A 14,461-nucleotide genomic window follows, 5' to 3' on the forward strand; every position below is an offset into this window, starting at 1 on the left:
TGGAAGGAATCTTTCGTTTTTAAAATTGCAGCAGTCATCAATTGTTTGCATTTCCATTGTTTCTTGGGAAAAGCGTTGTTCTGGTAGGAGGAGAAAAACAACAGAGTGTTCTCACTGAAGAGGAAGGGGCTTATCACAGGGAGGAACATACCACACAAGGGTCACAACGGCTGTCTCGTAGCTCGCCGTGATCATATAGTGGTTAGAACTTTGCGTTGTGGCCGCAGCATCCCTGGGTTGAACGGGGTCATGTCGTGAATTCGACTTTTCATCAATTAGAAATTATCAGACCGGAGGTTTTGAATATCAGAAAATAGACTTTATTCTCCATAATAAAGCCGAGAAAGAGCAGAGCAGACCCCAGAGCATTCTGAAGTCTCTCCGGGACACCTTCTAAAGTATCTGTGTTCTCCATAATCTTTATACAGGTAATTATGACACACCCCTTTGTGTCTCTTTTTAACTCTTGACCATTTTTGAATAGGTTTTCTAGTCTAAGGGGTCCTGCTATTCTTGGCTCTCAGCCCACCAGCTCATGTCAACAGAGATGTTACAGGTCTATGTCAGCAAAGTATAGATACAACTTATGCAAAGGAACCAAGGGTTTACATACATTGTTATGATAGGATAATAACTTGATAATATGTTACTCATTCTAACTTCTGCCACATATAGCTTCATACAAGTATTTAACATATATAATCAGTGCTTTACATATTCAGTTATTCTACACAATCAGCCATTCAGTAATAGCCTTCTCCTAGTGTTGCTTCTGTGCAGGCATACTCATATTACACAGTATTTTTAACACATGCTGGCATGTTTGCTGCAAACACTACATACATTTTGAGAAGAGAAAATTAACTGCTTTACACTTAGAAAATACTACACACTGAGAGAATAGAAATCTTCTTCAATCCCTCCTCTTAAGACTTTAGTCTTAATATTATTGTCTTTTAACCCAAGGTGCAATTTCATAATCCAGTTCTCTTAATTACCTCTATCTAGTGACTGATATAAGCCACATAGCTGTTATCAATTGACTAGATTATGCCACTGTATTTTGACAGAAGTCCAGCCAAACATCTCCCCTCTCTTTTGATTTGAAGGAAGTAAAAGACTGTACTCTGTTTTTTTCTCTTAACACATCAAAGACAACAATGTTTTAAGCATAAGTATTCAGTTGGTTCAGTGCTAGCTGCTGGTTTTCACACTCATGTAGAATATACTGAAGTGATATTATATATAGGTACCATAAAAGCAATATGCAAACAAATTCAATATGCAAACATAAAAAGCATCAAATGTTGATCTTGATCTTTGGTCATCCTTGTTTCTCTTCTTCTAAGCTACCAGCATCTTCACTTGACTTTAATAGATGTTAATGGAGATGTGTGGTTGAGAGTCTGAGTTTTGAAATCTGCAGTTGTGCATTCATCATCCCTTGACTTGTGGCACTTCTGTATGTGGTATTCAGGCATATTATCAGAATCACTCTTTACTTTGTTCTGATTAACTTCTCCTTCCACACGTTACACTTAGTAGTTTAGAGCTTTGGAATATTCAGGCTCCTCTGTTTCCGGTCAGCTTTCCCTTGCTGGAGTTGTTTCCTTTCGCTCCTTTGAGGCATTGGTACCCCATTAATGGCATCCACTTTGGCAGCTGTTGGATTTGCCCTCATCCAGATATGGTCCTTTCCTCCTGAGCTCTCTCCTTTTTCCAGAACATCCACAGATAGACTCGATCAGCTGGACTAATTGGACCTTGTATCACTGCTCTCTCACATGGCTCCTTTCTGGTTTCCTGCACAGATATCGCTTTGCACATGGCAATTAATTGTTTCTTTATTTAAGTCCCTACTGCGTTAGACATCCTTGCAAACCATTCCAAGAGGTTATGTGCAAGGTTATAGGTGAGATTATATGCAAGGTTTTATGCAAAGTTTCATGTGGTTTCTTGCAAGGGTTGACCCAATAGTAGTTCATGTGATGCAGTGTTAGATGCCTGTTTCTGTCAGTTTCCATGCCATCATTTACCAATGCACTTGTTAACACATTAATCCCATTAAGTTTATTATTTTCACATCTTTCATTGCGCGTTGGCCTTGATGGATCATCTTCATCTCTTTCAGCCATTTCTGGTAATTGAGCATAATACAATTACTCTCTCTTTTGCTTTATTCACAATTTTTCATACTCCTTTAGATGTTTTTATTTATTGATCACTTATTCACTTTGACTTTAATTACTTTATGAATGCAAACCTTTCATGAACTTATTTCTGCTGATGTTTCAAATCCTTGGAAGTACTTCTTTCGTCACAAATGAATAACTGTTCCTGCTTCATAATTTGCTTCTGGTACCATCTCCAATCATCTACTCATCATAGTTTCTCAACTGTGCTTGTTTACAGAATAATTCTCTATCCAGTCAAGACCAAAAACAGTCATCATATCTCACTGTTTGGAGCAATGGTCTCCACTCAAGTCTTTAATTGAACTAGATCTTTATGAAGCTGTAGATAATTCAATCACCCACATATTGTGACAGTATCCATCCTAAGATCTTCTCCCTAATTTTAACCCTTTATGCATTCTGGTGTATACAGTATTTGCTAGTCATCAGCCTACACAAGTACAAACAAGTTTCTACCCTCCTCTGGTAGTTACCTAAAATTAACTCAATAGAAACTAAGCACTTAATATATTTACCATCCAAAAGAACATATCTCCACATACAATATGAACTTCAGCTGGAAAATCTTCTCCTATTGATTACTCCTAAATCATATTATCAAAATCAAGCCTCTTTTATCTGTCTTGATTAACCATTTATTTTAATTATCAAATTAACTTCAATTAAATATTATTAGTTACTTATAATTTATTACTCTTAAATTTAAATTTAAATAGAAATGTCTAGGACAGATTGTTTATTACAGTAAATGTTTCTATTAATGCTCCTATTTTTACACTTTTCAATGGAGTTTTATACCTTTTTCAGCATCTAGTGTTTTTCTTTCTGGGCAGATCTACATCTGATTTAATTTTAACCCTCACTTTGCTGGCTGATTTTATCTGCATCTCAGTCCTGTAATGACAACCATTTAGTTGGAATTTGACACTTCTTTCCTTTACTAATTTATCTTCTGATCTATATATTAATTCCTTTTTTGTCTTTGAGTAATTTTCTTTTGGCTGACAATTATTTCCTAAGGCATTCCCCTCAAACTAGTTGTTTATACAATTTTGATGCACTTTTTTATCAGCTGACTAAAACTTACTGTATGTTTTGTAGGTTCCTTTTTGCTCTGTTTTAACTATTATTCCTTAATATTTTCTTCTAATTATTCTTCACATATGTTTTCATGTAAAACATTATCTTTTTCTTAAACACTTTTCTCTTTCAATTTTTCTTATAGTAATTTAGAACTGTTACTTTTTGACCTTATGTCCTGTGAATTTATTTCAAATTGTTATTTCAATCTTTCCTTTAACTATAAATAATTTTTCTAGATTTGAATTTTTCCAGTTTTCAATATCCAATCTTGATTTAGGTCATTCACAATAAGATTATGCTTAGATATTATTGCCTTATCAAAAGCTTTTTCTTTTTCTTTAGTTAGTCTCCTGCATTGTAATTTATCATTCTATGTTTAAGGACCTTTATGATTAAACCTATTAAAACTTAAACCTAAATTATTTAACATTCATCATAATTTATAATTTCAACATTACACATTTAAAGTTTCACTGTAGAATTTCCTTATAACACTTTTTCTTACTTAAAAATTTGCATGATAATAATTTCTCTCAAATTGACAGGAGTCTGATTTGATACAAGAATGGGTAGCTACACTTTTGTTCTTAATTTTCCTTCTGTAATGCTTGAACTTAATTTGGACTATAGGAGCTACTTTGAGGTGGACTGTCAGACTATCCCACCTCGCAACCTGAGACAACCAGCTCACAGATTGGTGCTTCTGTGGTGTCCTGAAATTCCTTCATATCAGGGCACAGTGTTTCCCCCTCTCTCTTTGGGCTGGCTTCTTTCTTTGTCTCAGCTGATGTAAAGTTCTGGTGGAGCGTTTTTTTCTCTCTGATCAGTTCATCAGTCTCTTGTTAGTGTCTCTTTTGAATGTCTTTGAAAAAATGTAGCTTTTTCAGTCCTCAGTAAATCCTGAGTATGCAGTGCCTGCATCACTGCTGTAGCATGTCACAAGTGTCAACAGCCATTTTGCTCGTTGTGTTTTTCAAACACCTTTCCATTTGCCAGTACACTCAGAGATGTCTGGTAGGTACGAGACTACAGTCCCCCAAAGTTCATCCATATATCCTCTTAATTAATATATATAGAATTTAGCTCATGACTTAATAAATCTTTTTTTTTTCTTTATCAAATGAAGACTCCTTTTATCATTTTTTCCTTTTGCTGTTTAATGACTTATTTTCTCTAATTATCAATCATTTTTATTATATGTAAATATGCTTAATTTTCTATTTCTATGTAAATATGCTTAATTTTCTATTTCTTAAATGTTCTTCTAATTAATTTCTTTGGCTTCAGATTGTGCTTCTTTTATTTTTCCTAATTTATTCTAGTGCTTCCTCACTATTACATCTTACATTGTTTTAATTTCTCTAACATTTCCATACCTGTTTTAATTCAACAGTACTATATGGTGGCCTAATGTCTAATGTAACTGTTCAAAATCCTTACTGCAATAGCTTCAAGTTCATAGTACTATGTTAACTCCACATGTTTGTTTACTTTAAGCATTTTTCCTATCTGAAATGCAATTTGTAATTCTCAATCACTTTTTAAGTACATAAAATATTCACTATAAAATTTTTGAACTCACTATGATGTTCTTTAATGTCTCCTCAGTGTCTATGCTTTACATTTGACTCACTGCTTTTACTACAAATAGCTGTTGGCTCAGATGACAGCCTGTAGCTGACTTTAAAACAGATGAAAACAGTCAACGTAAACCACAACAATATTTTATTGCACTTAAACATAATTTTATCTTTTAAAGCCAAATCTTAGTTTCTTCCAAATGTCACTGGTTTTTCTAATTTTTATCTTATCTGTTTAATATATATTTTTAAACATCTTCTCTTTTTATTCTATTAAACAATGTTTGGATCTTTTTTTTTTCCATTTTCCTATGCTTCTTTTCCTTTTCAAAAATTAGCATTTTTGTCTCCTAGATTTTCCTAATTCATTTTTCTTTAAACTTTTTTTTTTCTTAAACATTTGATCATTAACTCTTCAATTAATCCATATTCATTAAAGTTTAACTCTTCTCTAGTTCTTTATTTACTCAAATCATTAACTTATCTATTTTTATTCATACTGATTTAGTAAACTTATTTCCTGATCAATATAACTATTAATCTCCATATGTAGATATTTCTATGCTTCAATTTTTTATTTCTTAATATTCATTAGTATAGCTTCTAGTTGCATTTTTGTTAAAACTTTTTATTTATTAAATCTTATTCTATCATTGGGATTTCCTTATTTCATTTATCTTATTACATTACTTTATAATATTTCTATTTATTTAATACCTTATAATATATCTTGACTCTTTAGCTTCTATCTGTCCTGTGAAACTTTTGTTCTTAAAATAGACAGATTCTTACCACTCCTGAAGCAGACCTTCTTCCAGACTGTCGACATGTCAGGAATTTCAGTCCCCTCTCTGCCTATAGTTTATACTTAAAAACACTTCAAACACACAGAGATTATTCAGAAAAATGTTTAACTAGTATATTCTTCTTTTCAGTCTGTGTCTTTCAAATGCAATATGATCTCAATTAATTTTATGAGGCTTAAACCTCCTCTGTATCACAATCTCTTCCCTAAACTGCATCACTCTCTATCTTATTGTTCTTAAATCACACAACATATGCAGTCCTTCTTTTATATTATAATATAAAACGATAATTCTGGGTTATGATTCTCGCTTATGATGCGAGAGGTCCGGGTTTCAAATCCTGGAAGAGCCCTATGTCTGTCACAAAAAAACCAGTGGTGCTTTGGTGTTTCTATGTTACTTGTAGCACATTTTGCTGTGACTTTAGTTAATGAACATTTAGTGGATTTCTGATCTAAATTAGTCTAACCTGTACAATTATACAGACAAAAAGCAGTGGCAATGATTTGGTTGTTAGATTGGTTTCTGGATCTTGAACAACGCACCAGCTTAAATGTAAGCACCATTTTTGTGTTTGTACGCAGTCTCTTCTCTGTAGGCACCATGCAGGATTCAAAATGGCCATTTGCGTTAGGTATCTCGTTACCCTTTTAGTCATAACAGGTAATATGGATGACAATGAAGGAAGTTAATGACATGCAAACACATCTCAAGAAGGTTTTCACAGCTACTGTGTTTCATCCACCAAACATTGCTAGCAAATTGAAGTGAGACCTTCAAGACCGACCGAGGTGGGACAATATGCCACAGCATGGAAAACTGCACTTTAGGATCTCGATGCCAGTTTGCATCCCGTCAAATAAGAATTAATGAACAAACATTTTCTTTCTGCAATCATTCATATTCCTGTCTCATCGGTCCTGGTGTACGGTTCTAGCGAATAGTGCGACTGGTCTTGAGAGTTTCAAATTCCAGTCAAGGCCACTCTCATTAACTTGAAATCACAACCTTTCTGCAGCTATTTTCTTGTTTGCATTTCATTATCATCCACCTAACATGAGTTTGTTAGTTGAGAGCCATTTCAGTTGAGAGCCATTTTCCATTTTCATGTTTTTTGACTTAAGGGTATGAACCTAGCTTTTTGAAGGTCACACTGGATTGCGCTGCACAGCCAACTTAAAAGGAACTGCATCAAAGACAACCCAGGTGGGACTTGAACCCACAATCTACTTCTAATCTAAATTAGTCGAACATGTACAATTATACTGACAAAATCGTTTGCTACCCTCAGGCAGATGGTTCTGCCGCATCCAGTACCAGCACATTGTCGTTGTATTTGCACTGTTTGTATTTTGCACTGTCATTTCATTTGCACTGTCTGTATTTTGTACTGTCGTTGTATTTGCACTGTATTACTCTGTATTTTGTGCTGTCTGGAGCCAGCACCTAAGCTTTTCACTCATCATAGCACACGTGCTGCTGATGATGTGACAATAAAATTGAGTTGATTTGAAAGAAAGTAGCGGCAATGATTCAGTTGTTAGATTTGTTTATGGATGGTTGTAATAAGGATGACAACGAAGGAAGTTAATGACACGCAAACACATCTCTAGAAGGTTTTCACAGCTACTGTGTTTCATCCAACAAACATTGCTCCCAACTTGAAGTGAGACCTTCAAAGACAACCCAGATGGGACTTGAACCCACAACGCCCAACTCAAGAGGCTGATGCCTTATCCTTTAGGCCACTGGGCCATGTTACCAAGTTTTTGTCATGGAGCTCTTGTATGCCCTCAACAAGATGCCAACGCATGGAAAACTGCATTTTGGGATCTCTATGTTTGCAACTAATGAACAAACATTTTCTTTGTGTAATCATCCACATTCGTGTCTCATTGGTCCTGGGGTATGGTTTGAGACTGGTCTTGAGTTTCAAATTCCAGACGAGGCCACTCTCATTAATATGAAATCACAACCTTTCTGCAGCTATTTTCTTGTTTGCATTTAATCATCATCCACCTAACATGAGACCATTATTTGAAAGCCACCGGGTACTTGAAGTCAAGATCTCCATTACCAGAGCGTAACGTGATTGGATAATTCACGCAAGATTGGATGAATCTTAATTGAAGTGTGCAGCAAGTCTGAGAATTTGAAGCGAACTATTGACCTCAGATCATCACGCATAAGCTTTGAGGAGACATGTCAGGATTTTTTCCATACAATTTATATGTAACCCAACAAACACAACCCAAATGGGACTTAAACCCACAATCCCTAGCTTTGAAGGCTGATTCCTTATCCATTAGGCCACTGGGCCAATACTAGCGTTTGCCATATCTATTGTATGGCTCAGGAAGTTCTTATAACTCAGAAAACAGCACTTTAGGATCCCTATACCATATTGCATTCAGACAATCTGGTGTGTACACCTAATGACAAAACATATTCTCTAAAGAGTTTTCCATTGTCATGTCTTTTTGACCTAAGGGTATGAACCTAGCTTTTTGAAGGTCACACTGGATTGTGCTGCACAGCCAACTTAATAAGATCTGCATCAAAGACAACCCAGGTGGGACTTGAACCCACAATCCCCAGCTTCGAAGACTGGTGCCTTATCCTTTAGGCCACTGGGCCGTTTTACTGCCTGTGAACTGTAATACGCATCCAGGGAGTTGCTGACGCACATAACAAAAAACAACATGAACAAAAAGTAGATTGGACCGGTTTCACAGAATTTTTTTGTGGCACTGCCAAACAGACAAAAAAGTAGCATCTTATAGGATTTCTTTGAAGGAATTCAATTAGAATTTTGATCATATTTTGGAACCATTCCTATAGGATTGTTTTATAGTACGATACATAAAAATCCTTTTGGATAATTTCTACAGTATTTCAATGAGATCCAATTTATATCTTAATTAAGATATGCTTTTTTTTATAAGATATGCTATTTTTATACAATAGTTTTGAATGTATTATGCTGTTTGCTAAAGCTCACCTTCATGTACTTGAGTGTACAGTATTACTGCACAAATTTCCAAAGAAACATGTCTATACCAAAAACATATACAATGTCGCTAGACCAAACTGTGGGCTGGCCCACTCGAAACAGAAGTTCACTTTGGGCCCATAGCAAGTCCAAACAAAGTGGAGTGTATATAGCCACAATGGGCAAAGTATAGGTATACTATCTGAGTCAGAAGTATGTCCTATGAGCATGCTCTGTGGGCATTTAGTAATTAACAAAATAGTTAGGTCCCACTAATACTAAGTTGAGTCCAGGCACAAAATGTGCCTATAAGGTCCCAGTAAAGCACTTTTATACAGGGCCATTGTGGCTTTAACACAAAACAAAACTAGTTCACTTCTACTATGTAGCAAAATAGCACAATATCACTTCAACTGCATAATTACATATTTTGAAAGCATAAAGAAAAATCAGTAATAAATGAAGCATCTAAAAATATAAAGACAACATGGACTATTTTTCAAAGGTTTGGGACAAAACTGCTTTAGTTTATAAAAATGCAGATATAAAAGTAACCTTGTAAATAATTATTCCTTTTTAATATGTTAGCTTTTCCATTTGAATATGTTAAAATATAATTTATTCCAATGATGTTAAAGCTGCATTTGAGGCATTTGTGTCCTACATAAAATAATTTGAGACAAAACAACAAAACATATAAAAATATACTTAGTTAAAAGAAAAACAAAGTAAGATTTTCATCTGTGTATTTTCTCTACCATTTGTACCTTAAAGGGTCACGAAACTCCAAAACACATTTTTTGAGCTGTTGATAGTCGTATATGTGTCCCACACTGCTAAAAACACTATTAGGACACAAATATTTCACTAAAAAGTGTAAATTGGCGGTTTTTGCGTTATTTCAAGCAAATTTGTACTTCCGGTTTGAAACTAATTTTTGAAGCTGCGTCTTAACCATGAGATAATAGTGTGTATTCCAGCGTGCAGACTGGATGTCTGTGCCAGAGTGTGTCTTATTACGTCTTACAGTGCGGCTCGAAGGACATCTTTTGCATTCAGAGCTGCTTTCGTGAAGAGATCTTCGGCAACACTGCTCGAAGTTTACCATGGAGGTGAAAAGGAAGCTCCCTGACAAGGAATTGAACCCAGGCCACAGCGGTAAGAGCACTAAGTCCTAAACACAAGACCACCAGGGAAGGCCTGGCTAAAGGTTGCCCTCTAGCCTAGCTGTGGGCCTCCACCCAGGTGTGCTGCAGCTGCTCTGACAAAAATAACTCTAACGTTTGCAACCTCCTCCTGGAGAAGAGAAAGTCTCAGAGCCTGGTTCACAGTTCTTCTACGGAGGGACTGTCACATGCTCTGTGTAAAAGCATCCTATCGGCACCACAACTTGCCATGACAACAAAGCACAGCATGCGTTGAAGGAACTCCATGTTTACCGGTCCATGTCCTCTTTCCAAACAGCATGCTAATGAGCCCTACTTGAACAGTGTGTGCCAGTGGCGCAATGGATAACGTGTCTGACTGATCAGAAGATTCTAGATTCGACTTTTGGCTGGCTCGATCAGGATTTATTGCATTGCTCTCAGTCAGTGCACTGCAGTTGCAGTTTGCCCCTGCCAGAGTTGTTTGGTTCTACTTTGGAGTGGATCAAGTTTCTGGGGCTGCCAGCACAGAGCCTGTGGGGTGCTCCCCTGGGTTCAAAGTCTGCCCCAACTGTTCTCATATCTTGGTCCCGTACATCCCTCAGGACTTCCAGAAGAAACCAGTACAGCCACTCTCCTGGGAAGACAGCAGTGACAGCTTGTAGACCAAAATGTTTGCTGTGAGGCTAAGGCGTTCTACTGCAGCACAGATACACATTCGAAAAGCATACAATATTCAAAAACAAAGTGCAAACCTAAAACAAGATTGCAGTCAAAATGACCACCTCAGACAAGTGTGAGCAATGTTTCAGTCTCTGTTATACATCAGCAAATATGCCACACAGTGCTCATACTACTGAAAAGGAAGTTATCTGACTGAGAAAGGTATAAATAGAAATCGGAGCCTGCTCCAAACGACCTGGTCAGCCCCAAGTGGGCTGTAAAAACCTCCTGGAGTTTTCATTCATTTAATGTCTGGTACAAGACACTGCGTCCAACCAGTTATGTTTGAATGTCAAACCTACCCCAATCCTTAAACCAACCTCCCAGTTTCCTGCTGTGTTTTATCAACCTCCCAACCTACCCCAACTCTTAACCCAACCTCACAGTAACAAACCTCTATATGATTTCATTGATTCAATGTCTCGTACATGGCACAGAATACAACCTATCGCAGTTTATTAAAATCACACCTACCCCAGCCCTAGGCCCAACCTCACGGTAACCTGCTGTGTTTTATTCAATTTACTCCTACCCCAACCCTAAACACAACCTCAGAGTAAGCAGTTTATATATTTTTTTTATTTTTATGAATGTCTACTACAGCTACATCAATCGCAAACCCAGCCTACGTGCGGCATAAGTGCCTACCACTTAGAGGTCATCCAGCCGACTTGCAGTGTAATCTCCTCCACTTGTAGGTCTCTGAGCTGCAGCAACACCTAAGGGCTCTGACACACAGACACAAAAGAAACCATTGCTTTTAACCTACTCTTGGAGAGGAGAGAGTCTCCGACCCTGGATCTCAGGTCTTCTATGGAGGGACTGTCAGGAATCCTGTAAGAGCATCCCATCCACACAACCTCTTGCCATAAAAACAAAGCAGAATGTGTGGTGAAGGAACTCCGGGTTGACAGAGCCTTGTCCTTGCTTCAAGCAATGTGCTAACAAGGTGCTGAACAGAGTGACGGTGGCACAAAGGTTAGCGCTTATGACTACGGATCAGAAGATTCTCGGTTACGGAAACCAAGAAACTGTGTATGAGAGAGTGCGTAACGGTATGAGTGGCACTTGTGCAAGCGGAGCAGGGACGTGCCAGCGATCAGAATGAACTGGAGTTTGTGCCAAGACTGGGTTTCAAGAGTGGCAGTTCCCATATGGTCTAGCGGTTAGGATTCCTGGTTTTCACCCAGGTGGCCCGGGTTCGACTCCCGGTATGGGAAGGCTTGAGTGCTTTTGCTTCTGTCCTTTTTGGCCAGCGGTCGGACTGCAGCTACATTATAGGATGTGGTTGTGGAACTGCGCCGTAAGCCTTCGATAGCTCAGTTGGTAGAGCGGAGGACTGTAGGTGGGATGATGGCAATCCTTAGGTCGCTGGTTCGACTCCGGCTCGAAGGACATCTTTTGCGCTCGAGCCGCTTTCTTGCCTTCGCCAAGTCAGTTAACCACTCCTCAAAGTTCAGCATGGAGGTGAAAAGGATGTTCCCTGAACGGGAATCGAACCCGGGCCGCGGCGGTGAGAGCGCCGAATCATAACCACTAGAGCACCAGGGAAGGTCTGCGTGAAAGGTTGGCCTCAAGTCTAGCTGTGGGCCTCCACCCAGGTGTGCTGCAGCTGCTCTGACAAAAATAACTAACGTTTGCAACCTCCTCCTGGAGAAGAGAAAGTCTCAGAGCCTGGATCACAGTTCTTCTTGGGAGGGACTGTCACATGCTCGGTGTAAGAGCATCCTATCGGCACCACAACTTGCCATGACAACAAAGCACAGCATGCGTTGAAGGAACTCCATGTTCACCGAGCCGTGTCCTCTTTCCAACGAGCATGCTAATGAGCACTGCTGATGCAGACTGGGCCAGTGGCGCAATGGATAACGTGTCAGACTACGGATCAGAAGATTCTAGGTTCGACTCCTGGCTGGCTCTTCCAGGATTTTTTTGCGTTGCTCTCAGTGCAGTGCGGTCGCGGTTTGCCCCTGCCGGAGTTGTTCGGTTCTACTCTGTAGTGAATCGAGTTTCTGGGGCCGCCAGCACAGAGCCTGTGGGGTGCTCTCCTGGGTTCAAAGGCTGCCCCAACCGCTCTCATGTCTTGGTCCCGTACATCCCTCAGGACTTCCAGAAGAAACCAGTACAGCCACTCTCCTGGGAAGACAGCAGTGACAGCTTGTAAACCAAAATGTTTGCTGTGAGGCTAAGGCGTTCTACTGCAGCACAGATACGCATTCGAAAAGCATACAATATTCAAAAACAAAGTGCCAACCTAAAACAAGATTGCAGTCAAAATGACCACCTCAGACAAGTGTGAGCAATGTTTCAGTCTATGTTATACGTCGGCAAATATGCCACACAGTGCAGACTGGGCCAGTGGCGCATACTGTCACCTGTAAGTTGTGGTTATTCTTGGTTACACCGGCCAATCACTTTCTGAGTTGGAACCAAGATTTTTTTTAATTCTTGGTCATGCTGGCCAATCACGTCCTGAGCTGGAACCAAGATTCACCCTATTCTTGGTTACGGCAGCCAATCATGTTCAGAGTTACAATGAACGCTATGGCCAATCAGAGCCCTTATACCATTCAAGATTTGTACTGTAATAACAGATTTCGTTGCAGATTAATTCGGACAACAATTGCAAACTAAGTATTTTTATAACAAGTTGGTTTAAATGAATAACCATTACAGTAACGTTGAATACTATTCACTCTATATTTACTTTTTCTTGATTTAAACTGTCCTTTAATTCCTTTCTAACCTCTACTTCTTCATGTGCTTTTGCTTTTTGTATTGATTTACTCATTTTAATCGTATACTTATTAATTTCATATTTTGTGTTAACCCACCATAGTCTTTTATCTTCATGATGCAACTCATTTTGTATTTCAGTATTTATCAAGTCCACTATTGCCTTTCTATAAGGTTCTCCTTTTAAAATTTCTGTATTTAAAATCCATATCCCTTTTCCTCTTTCGGTTTCATTAAAATCAATCTTCATTAATAAAAACTTGTGGTCGCTTAGCGCTGTTTCTTTAAAATAAACACTCTATAAAATCACCCAGTTTTTCCTTGCATAAAATAAAATCAATCCTACTTTGCTTTAAGTTACCAGCTACTAAATGTCTTCTTGAATATTCTCTTTTTCCTTCATTCCTTACTCTCCATATGTCCACTTCTTTGTGCTCTGCCATTAGTTTCTGCAACTCTTTTCTCCCAGTGTCATTCCTAAAAACCATGCCATCCGCTAAATCAGTTCTATTAAAAAATGTGTTAAAATATCCAATTAAAATAGTTTCTCCCCATAAAATCATTAGATCATTTATTGTTTAAAAAAGTCCTTCTTTTCCTTTTCTGCTACTGGAGCATGAATGTTACATAATGTTGTATTATTTTCTCTCATTCTAATAGCAAGGCATTTTCCCTCTTTATCATTGTATATTTCTTCCACATCATTCTTTATATCTTCTTTGACTAAAATAGCGACCCCTCTTTCCATCCTTCCATCACCATTGTTATAAAATATTTGCCCCCTCCATCTCCTTTTTAAATCTTCCATCATGCCATTATTCCGATTAGTCTCTTGTAAACAAATTAAGTTTTGTTCTTTGCACAGTTCCTTTACCTTGTCAAATTTTCCAACATTCAAAAGACCTCTTGTATTAAAACTAACACAATTAAAAACCATTAAAAGAAAAGATAAAAATAAATGCTTAAAATTAGCGCTACCAAAATTAACGCGTTAACGCATGCGATTAATTTTAAATAATTAACGCGTTAAAAAAAATTAACGCAATTAACGCATGCAGGTTTTTTTACTTCCTGTTGTGGTAGACATGTGTTCAACATGCAATAAATGTGGATAAGACCAAGGAAGCACTTTTTGAAGGAAAGTTCCAGTATAAAACAATTAGGTACATCACAGGTTATCCAGAATTTCATGCAATTTCGG

General features: G+C 37.8%; 1 protein-coding gene and 4 non-coding genes across 5 annotated transcripts in view; 2 read left to right on the plus strand and 3 right to left on the minus strand.

Annotated features, from left to right (window-relative positions):
- znf1046 (zinc finger protein 1046) overlaps positions 1–14,461 on the minus strand; it is a 659,651-nt gene that overhangs the window by 415,574 nt on the left and 229,616 nt on the right. The gene's annotated exons all lie outside the window — the stretch shown is intronic.
- trnar-ucg (transfer RNA arginine (anticodon UCG)) lies at positions 8,229–8,301 on the minus strand. Its single transcript has one exon. It is a non-coding gene; the product is annotated as a tRNA-Arg (tRNA).
- trnae-uuc (transfer RNA glutamic acid (anticodon UUC)) lies at positions 11,673–11,744 on the plus strand. Its single transcript has one exon. It is a non-coding gene; the product is annotated as a tRNA-Glu (tRNA).
- trnay-gua (transfer RNA tyrosine (anticodon GUA)) lies at positions 11,833–11,919 on the plus strand. The gene is given in 2 exon segments: positions 11,833–11,869; positions 11,884–11,919. It is a non-coding gene; the product is annotated as a tRNA-Tyr (tRNA).
- On the minus strand, positions 12,004–12,075 carry trnae-cuc (transfer RNA glutamic acid (anticodon CUC)). The gene has a single exon. It is a non-coding gene; the product is annotated as a tRNA-Glu (tRNA).

Source organism: Danio rerio, chromosome 4 (assembly GCF_049306965.1).
Source record: "Danio rerio strain Tuebingen ecotype United States chromosome 4, GRCz12tu, whole genome shotgun sequence".
In the NCBI taxonomy this organism is placed as follows: domain Eukaryota; kingdom Metazoa; phylum Chordata; class Actinopteri; order Cypriniformes; family Danionidae; genus Danio; species Danio rerio.